Source organism: Cucurbita maxima, unplaced genomic scaffold (assembly GCF_002738345.1).
Source record: "Cucurbita maxima cultivar Rimu unplaced genomic scaffold, Cmax_1.0 Cma_Scf00018, whole genome shotgun sequence".
Taxonomy (NCBI): domain Eukaryota; kingdom Viridiplantae; phylum Streptophyta; class Magnoliopsida; order Cucurbitales; family Cucurbitaceae; genus Cucurbita; species Cucurbita maxima.
Window position 1 is genome coordinate 4544832 of NW_019272034.1, and position 9269 is coordinate 4554100.

The window sequence follows — 9269 nt, forward strand, 5'->3', positions numbered from 1 at the left end:
TAACATAACATTCTTGTCCGGGGTAGATAATGAGCTAATTTTTGTTAGAGTTTCACATGGACTAATTTTTGTTAGTAAGAGACACTATCTCCATTGGTACGTGTAACGACCCTAAATTTTCACATATCTAGAGTTGTCACTAACATCTCATACTCATTTCTAATACAGAATATAACTCTAAGACTGCCCATCTTTATTAGAAGTTTAAAACTTCAAAATAGGTTAAAACATTAGAAAACATCATGCTGGAGTTCAAAATAAGATAAAACAATTACAAATTAAATAATTTAAATAAATGAAATGCAAACACCCTATCCTAACCAAGACTAGAAATTTTAACTATTCGATCCACGCGCCACAGTCTCTGATCACGATGCCGCCGTCAACCGTACATGGGTGCCTTGCCTTTACCTGAAAAACTATATGACACACGGCCTTCTAAGAAATACTCCCTAAGTGACCCCACTATAGGGGTCATGCTAATGCAAACACATTCAATCATGAATTAGGAACTATCTCTAATCATCTTAAGGGTGACCTCCAGTCTTGGACAAATTGGATGTGTAATACTTCCCTACACACGACTCACACGTGCGAGTGTGAATCCCCAGGGCGCTCGCACACCCCCTGAACCCTCTAGTCAAGCTAATCTGTAGTGACGTCCGAAGGTCAGCGGAACCCCATAGTGTTATGCGCCTCATGAACACCCTCATCTGTGTGCATTCGGGCTCATCATACGGTGCGTGTCCGCACTCATCATCTCTAAGAGAAGTAGCCCTATGCTTATGAACATACAATATGCATGAGGTCCCTCTAAGTCCAATTATGCATCTCTTATGACACAATCCTCTAGTCTCATCTCTTGGTTACACTATGTAACACGTGCTCGTGGATATTTACATTAATATCATTTTCATACTCTTAGGGTTGTGTCATATGTCGATCTAACGACATGATGCAATATGAAAAACAACATCATAAGACATGTTCAACATAGAAAACATCATCATGCATACATCATGCTCATCATAGAAGCCATTAAGTGCATCAAATATAACATGTACGTCATGCATCGAAGCATAAATAACGTACATTTAACATTCATCACAACACAACGTGATACTCATACATCATCAAAATTCAAACAATCTTTAACTCATCCTATAGTAAGGTCACTTACTTGGTTGCCCTTAGTCGGAGTACTCCCTAACTTAATTAACGTAAGCTCCCGTTCCTCGAGAGCTACTCCAAATGTTGCCAGAGTTGGCTTCCTATCACATCGTTCGTCATCTTTTTGTTAGTATTTCACATTTTAATTAATAATCCAACTAACAATATGAAATAGGACTCTAAAACGACCTCAGTAAAAATCGAATTTCATGTTTTCATTGTTTCTAAATTGTATTGGGTAATAAACTTCATGCTATTTGGATCATTCAATTCAAATATAGTACAAATTATAATAATTTTTTATATTTTTCATTTTTCTTCTCTCCCTCGTATATCTCCTATGTTATATTTTGGTTAAGTTTACCATCACTGGCAAGTTTAATTATCAAATTTTCTATAGGCTTATCTGCTGTCTAACCATCTCTCTATTATCTTATTTTCTGCCTTTCTTCTTACTAGAAAATCTTTTATTTTTTTCTGTTTTGTTCGCAGAATTATTGATCACCACCATAGAAATATTTTAGATAGGGTGGGGAGATTAAAGTTCTTTATTTTATTATTTTTATTTTACTATTATTATTATTATTATTAGTATTAGTATTATTATTATTATCTATAACCTAACGGGCCATTGTACGAGACCTTTTGGGAAACCAAAAGTAAAATCATGATAGCTTAAACTCAAACTGGACAATATCATATAATTGTGGAGGGTCGATGATATTAACTTAGCCATGGAAATAAAATTCTCAAGTATCAAATGAAGAAGTCGTGAGTCTCGAAGGTGTAGTGATAGTAATGATTATATGACTTAAGAGTCAACAAAAAAGTTGTGAACTTCCAAGATGTCTTTGTGAATCTTGAAGGTTCAGTCATGGTGAATATCCATGGAAGAACTCTATTGCACAAGAAATGTGCTCCAAAGAAGACAAGACACCTAAAATAGTGATAGACGGGAAAGATAAGGAAAAGTTCAATGGTGTATTTTGTTCAATGGGAGGACAATTGCTAGAACCTCACGTTAGCAAATTAAGAGAAAGATCCTAAGTATACAAGTAAAGAGACGTTATCTTCGAAGTTGACAATATCATACCAATGTGGAGGGTCGTTGTCTCTATCAATTGTTTTAACTGAGGGAATAGAGGCATGATGTTGAGCTTCCAATGGTTCAGAATATGATGAGTAATACTCACTACACTCAATTCCTTAGCTAACAGTTTCAAAAAAATGACTCTTAAGAAAGACATAAAATAGTCAATACTTGGCTATGCATGACTAATGAATCCTTATCTGACCTTTTATTATTGTGGTATTGATTACTCTCAAAGGTATACTTTAGAACCATGACATTTTAAGAGGAGTTTAATGGTGTTTGTTTTCTTTTAGGGGAGTAAAATTAAAGTTTATCATTGGCAAATCTTAGGTATACAAATAAAGATAGGTTATCATCAAAATAGACAATATCATACGAATATGAAAAGTCTTTATTATTAATTATTTGAACAGATTGAAATCTGTTCCGAGTATTTTCTGCGCTCGATCCCTTCAACACAAGTGTGGGTAACTTTATGTTGAATGTGTAGGAATTGGTTTGAGGGAAATCCGTGGAGTGTAGCTCCCAATTGTTCTTGCTTGTTTTTTAAGATTTAGGGACTCTTCTCTCAAACGAAACGCCCAGAATGAATGCCCTATCCTCTTTATAACCAACCACGCCACTGCCTTTAATTTCTCCAGAAGCTGCACGCGTCCTTACCTGAAACGTCGAGGCGAAAGACGCGATTTTTGCCCAACTCAGCCGTCGGATGAGATCGTGGCAGTCTCATATGGACCTAGGTTCAATTTTGGACGACATGGACGGTTGGATCTCCACCAATTTGGAATGAAAAATTCAAGGGGCAGATCTGCCGTGAAATCCTTGGATTTTAGTGCTACGTTTTCAAATGTTTTGTTTTCGTGACTTTTTTTTACCACCTTCTAACATCAAGAAATCTTTTTATACGGGCACCGTTCTAAAATTAAATTTTACTCTATATGCAACGTGTAATTCCCGTCCAGTCCTCACCTCGGGTAAAAAAAAAATAAACTCAACAGAGATGAAAACCGTGAGCGGCAGGATTCGAACCTGCGCGGGCAAAGCCCACATGATTTCTAGTCATGCCCGATAACCACTCCGGCACGCCCACTTGATGAGCCCTGGCATACACAAAGGTTTAGGAATTGGTTTCAACCAATTCGGTAAGCTGTACAGAAAGATATCACTCGGGGAAGAAGTTTGATCACTCACCTATTGTGAACCTAGAACCCGTTTCCTCTTTCCTTCTCCGATCAGGGGGTTAGAGAGCTTATCTCCCTACGTCGTCTTCAGCAAAGTTCTTCATTTTCTCCCCACGAATCTATTGCCATAAAGGCTCGTGGATGAATTACACTATGGAGCTCCAATTTTGGGGTCAAAGCTTTCTGGTTTATGGGTTCCAAAAACAAGAAAAATCATCCTCTTGCTCACGCTAATCCAGACCTCCTCAGCCCTTGATTCCTTTATGAAAAGTTCAATTAGCCTCTACGAAGAAGGTAAAGGAATTGGTCTCACCCAGCGTCATTGAGTATAGAGAGGGATTTTTTAATTTTCAGAAACTGACCAAAAACTTGCCCTAAAAGCTTGAACTAAAAAAAATCTCCCTTTTCCAGAGCTTGCTAGCCCTCGAGTTCTTCTTCACGCTTACTCCTTAGGTTCCTAGAAACTCCATGGACACGAGCTTAAGGGAAAAATTTATCTATAGTGCTCGAATTATATTTTCAAAGTTTCTCCAAAACTACATTCAAGAACTCGATTGGGGAAATCTGTTCCGTGCATTTTCTGCGCTCGATCCCTTCTACAAAAGTGTGGGTAACTTTATGTTGGATGTGTAGCAATTGGTTTGAGGGAAATCGGTGGGGTGTAGCTCCCCAATTTTCTACACAACAGTGAGTTAAAAACTCGAATTGTTCTTGCTTGTTTCTTGAGATTTAGGGACTCTTCTCTCGAACGAAAGGCCCAGAATGAATGCCCTAACCTCTTTATAACCCACCACTCCACTGCCTTTGATTTCTCCAGAAGCTGCACGCGTCCTTACCTGAAACGTCGAGGCGAAAGACGCGATTTTTGCCCAACTCAGCCGTCGGATGAGATCGTGGCAGTCTCATATGGACCTAGGTTCAATTTTGGACGACATGGACGGTTGGATCTCCACCAATTTGGAATGAAAAATTCAAGGGGCAGATCTGCCGTGAAATCCTTGGATTTTAGTGCTACGTTTTCAAATGTTTTGTTTTCGTGACTTTTTTTTACCACCTTCTAACATCAAGAAATCTTTTTATACGGGCACCGTTCTAAAATTAAATTTTACTCTATATGCAACGTGTAATTCCCGTCCAGTCCTCACCTCGGGTAAAAAAAAAATAAACTCAACAGAGATGAAAACCGTGAGCGGCAGGATTCGAACCTGCGCGGGCAAAGCCCACATGATTTCTAGTCATGCCCGATAACCACTCCGGCACGCCCACTTGATGAGCCCTGGCATACACAAAGGTTTAGGAATTGGTTTCAACCAATTCGGTAAGCTGTACAGAAAGATATCACTCGGGGAAGAAGTTTGATCACTCACCTATTGTGAACCTAGAACCCGTTTCCTCTTTCCTTCTCCGATCAGGGGGTTAGAGAGCTTATCTCCCTACGTCGTCTTCAGCAAAGTTCTTCATTTTCTCCCCACGAATCTATTGCCATAAAGGCTCGTGGATGAATTACACTATGGAGCTCCAATTTTGGGGTCAAAGCTTTCTGGTTTATGGGTTCCAAAAACAAGAAAAATCATCCTCTTGCTCACGCTAATCCAGACCTCCTCAGCCCTTGATTCCTTTATGAAAAGTTCAATTAGCCTCTACGAAGAAGGTAAAGGAATTGGTCTCACCCAGCGTCATTGAGTATAGAGAGGGATTTTTTAATTTTCAGAAACTGACCAAAAACTTGCCCTAAAAGCTTGAACTAAAAAAAATCTCCCTTTTCCAGAGCTTGCTAGCCCTCGAGTTCTTCTTCACGCTTACTCCTTAGGTTCCTAGAAACTCCATGGACACGAGCTTAAGGGAAAAATTTATCTATAGTGCTCGAATTATATTTTCAAAGTTTCTCCAAAACTACATTCAAGAACTCGATTGGGGAAATCTGTTCCGTGCATTTTCTGCGCTCGATCCCTTCTACAAAAGTGTGGGTAACTTTATGTTGGATGTGTAGCAATTGGTTTGAGGGAAATCGGTGGGGTGTAGCTCCCCAATTTTCTACACAACAGTGAGTTAAAAACTCGAATTGTTCTTGCTTGTTTCTTGAGATTTAGGGACTCTTCTCTCGAACGAAAGGCCCAGAATGAATGCCCTAACCTCTTTATAACCCACCACTCCACTGCCTTTGATTTCTCCAGAAGCTGCACGCGTCCTTACCTGAAACGTCGAGGCGAAAGACGCGATTTTTGCCCAACTCAGCCGTCGGATGAGATCGTGGCAGTCTCATATGGACCTAGGTTCAATTTTGGACGACATGGACGGTTGGATCTCCACCAATTTGGAATGAAAAATTCAAGGGGCAGATCTGCCGTGAAATCCTTGGATTTTAGTGCTACGTTTTCAAATGTTTTGTTTTCGTGACTTTTTTTTACCACCTTCTAACATCAAGAAATCTTTTTATACGGGCACCGTTCTAAAATTAAATTTTACTCTATATGCAACGTGTAATTCCCGTCCAGTCCTCACCTCGGGTAAAAAAAAAATAAACTCAACAGAGATGAAAACCGTGAGCGGCAGGATTCGAACCTGCGCGGGCAAAGCCCACATGATTTCTAGTCATGCCCGATAACCACTCCGGCACGCCCACTTGATGAGCCCTGGCATACACAAAGGTTTAGGAATTGGTTTCAACCAATTCGGTAAGCTGTACAGAAAGATATCACTCGGGGAAGAAGTTTGATCACTCACCTATTGTGAACCTAGAACCCGTTTCCTCTTTCCTTCTCCGATCAGGGGGTTAGAGAGCTTATCTCCCTACGTCGTCTTCAGCAAAGTTCTTCATTTTCTCCCCACGAATCTATTGCCATAAAGGCTCGTGGATGAATTACACTATGGAGCTCCAATTTTGGGGTCAAAGCTTTCTGGTTTATGGGTTCCAAAAACAAGAAAAATCATCCTCTTGCTCACGCTAATCCAGACCTCCTCAGCCCTTGATTCCTTTATGAAAAGTTCAATTAGCCTCTACGAAGAAGGTAAAGGAATTGGTCTCACCCAGCGTCATTGAGTATAGAGAGGGATTTTTTAATTTTCAGAAACTGACCAAAAACTTGCCCTAAAAGCTTGAACTAAAAAAAATCTCCCTTTTCCAGAGCTTGCTAGCCCTCGAGTTCTTCTTCACGCTTACTCCTTAGGTTCCTAGAAACTCCATGGACACGAGCTTAAGGGAAAAATTTATCTATAGTGCTCGAATTATATTTTCAAAGTTTCTCCAAAACTACATTCAAGAACTCGATTGGGGAAATCTGTTCCGTGCATTTTCTGCGCTCGATCCCTTCTACAAAAGTGTGGGTAACTTTATGTTGGATGTGTAGCAATTGGTTTGAGGGAAATCGGTGGGGTGTAGCTCCCCAATTTTCTACACAACAGTGAGTTAAAAACTCGAATTGTTCTTGCTTGTTTCTTGAGATTTAGGGACTCTTCTCTCGAACGAAAGGCCCAGAATGAATGCCCTAACCTCTTTATAACCCACCACTCCACTGCCTTTGATTTCTCCAGAAGCTGCACGCGTCCTTACCTGAAACGTCGAGGCGAAAGACGCGATTTTTGCCCAACTCAGCCGTCGGATGAGATCGTGGCAGTCTCATATGGACCTAGGTTCAATTTTGGACGACATGGACGGTTGGATCTCCACCAATTTGGAATGAAAAATTCAAGGGGCAGATCTGCCGTGAAATCCTTGGATTTTAGTGCTACGTTTTCAAATGTTTTGTTTTCGTGACTTTTTTTTACCACCTTCTAACATCAAGAAATCTTTTTATACGGGCACCGTTCTAAAATTAAATTTTACTCTATATGCAACGTGTAATTCCCGTCCAGTCCTCACCTCGGGTAAAAAAAAAATAAACTCAACAGAGATGAAAACCGTGAGCGGCAGGATTCGAACCTGCGCGGGCAAAGCCCACATGATTTCTAGTCATGCCCGATAACCACTCCGGCACGCCCACTTGATGAGCCCTGGCATACACAAAGGTTTAGGAATTGGTTTCAACCAATTCGGTAAGCTGTACAGAAAGATATCACTCGGGGAAGAAGTTTGATCACTCACCTATTGTGAACCTAGAACCCGTTTCCTCTTTCCTTCTCCGATCAGGGGGTTAGAGAGCTTATCTCCCTACGTCGTCTTCAGCAAAGTTCTTCATTTTCTCCCCACGAATCTATTGCCATAAAGGCTCGTGGATGAATTACACTATGGAGCTCCAATTTTGGGGTCAAAGCTTTCTGGTTTATGGGTTCCAAAAACAAGAAAAATCATCCTCTTGCTCACGCTAATCCAGACCTCCTCAGCCCTTGATTCCTTTATGAAAAGTTCAATTAGCCTCTACGAAGAAGGTAAAGGAATTGGTCTCACCCAGCGTCATTGAGTATAGAGAGGGATTTTTTAATTTTCAGAAACTGACCAAAAACTTGCCCTAAAAGCTTGAACTAAAAAAAATCTCCCTTTTCCAGAGCTTGCTAGCCCTCGAGTTCTTCTTCACGCTTACTCCTTAGGTTCCTAGAAACTCCATGGACACGAGCTTAAGGGAAAAATTTATCTATAGTGCTCGAATTATATTTTCAAAGTTTCTCCAAAACTACATTCAAGAACTCGATTGGGGAAATCTGTTCCGTGCATTTTCTGCGCTCGATCCCTTCTACAAAAGTGTGGGTAACTTTATGTTGGATGTGTAGCAATTGGTTTGAGGGAAATCGGTGGGGTGTAGCTCCCCAATTTTCTACACAACAGTGAGTTAAAAACTCGAATTGTTCTTGCTTGTTTCTTGAGATTTAGGGACTCTTCTCTCGAACGAAAGGCCCAGAATGAATGCCCTAACCTCTTTATAACCCACCACTCCACTGCCTTTGATTTCTCCAGAAGCTGCACGCGTCCTTACCTGAAACGTCGAGGCGAAAGACGCGATTTTTGCCCAACTCAGCCGTCGGATGAGATCGTGGCAGTCTCATATGGACCTAGGTTCAATTTTGGACGACATGGACGGTTGGATCTCCACCAATTTGGAATGAAAAATTCAAGGGGCAGATCTGCCGTGAAATCCTTGGATTTTAGTGCTACGTTTTCAAATGTTTTGTTTTCGTGACTTTTTTTTACCACCTTCTAACATCAAGAAATCTTTTTATACGGTCACCGTTCTAAAATTAAATTTTACTCTATATGCAACGTGTAATTCCCGTCCAGTCCTCACCTCGGGTAAAAAAAAATAAACTCAACAGAGATGAAAACCGTGAGCGGCAGGATTCGAACCTGCGCGGGCAAAGCCCACATGATTTCTAGTCATGCCCGATAACCACTCCGGCACGCCCACTTGATGAGCCCTGGCATACACAAAGGTTTAGGAATTGGTTTCAACCAATTCGGTAAGCTGTACAGAAAGATATCACTCGGGGAAGAAGTTTGATCACTCACCTATTGTGAACCTAGAACCCGTTTCCTCTTTCCTTCTCCGATCAGGGGGTTAGAGAGCTTATCTCCCTACGTCGTCTTCAGCAAAGTTCTTCATTTTCTCCCCACGAATCTATTGCCATAAAGGCTCGTGGATGAATTACACTATGGAGCTCCAATTTTGGGGTCAAAGCTTTCTGGTTTATGGGTTCCAAAAACAAGAAAAATCATCCTCTTGCTCACGCTAATCCAGACCTCCTCAGCCCTTGATTCCTTTATGAAAAGTTCAATTAGCCTCTACGAAGAAGGTAAAGGAATTGGTCTCACCCAGCGTCATTGAGTATAGAGAGGAATTTTTTAATTTTCAGAAACTGACCAAAAACTTGCCCTAAAAGCTTGAACTAAAAAAAAT

General features: G+C 40.6%; 5 non-coding genes across 5 annotated transcripts; all 5 read right to left on the reverse strand.

Annotated features, from left to right (window-relative positions):
* Positions 1-3271: 3271 nt before the first annotated feature.
* On the reverse strand, positions 3272-3353 carry TRNAS-AGA. Its single transcript has one exon. It is a non-coding gene; the product is annotated as a tRNA-Ser (tRNA).
* A 1275-nt stretch (positions 3354-4628) lies between these two features.
* TRNAS-AGA lies at positions 4629-4710 on the reverse strand. Its single transcript has one exon. It is a non-coding gene; the product is annotated as a tRNA-Ser (tRNA).
* A 1275-nt stretch (positions 4711-5985) lies between these two features.
* Positions 5986-6067, reverse strand: TRNAS-AGA. Its single transcript has one exon. It is a non-coding gene; the product is annotated as a tRNA-Ser (tRNA).
* Positions 6068-7342: 1275 nt separating this feature from the next.
* Positions 7343-7424, reverse strand: TRNAS-AGA. Its single transcript has one exon. It is a non-coding gene; the product is annotated as a tRNA-Ser (tRNA).
* A 1274-nt stretch (positions 7425-8698) lies between these two features.
* Positions 8699-8780, reverse strand: TRNAS-AGA. The gene has a single exon. It is a non-coding gene; the product is annotated as a tRNA-Ser (tRNA).
* Positions 8781-9269: the final 489 nt, after the last annotated feature.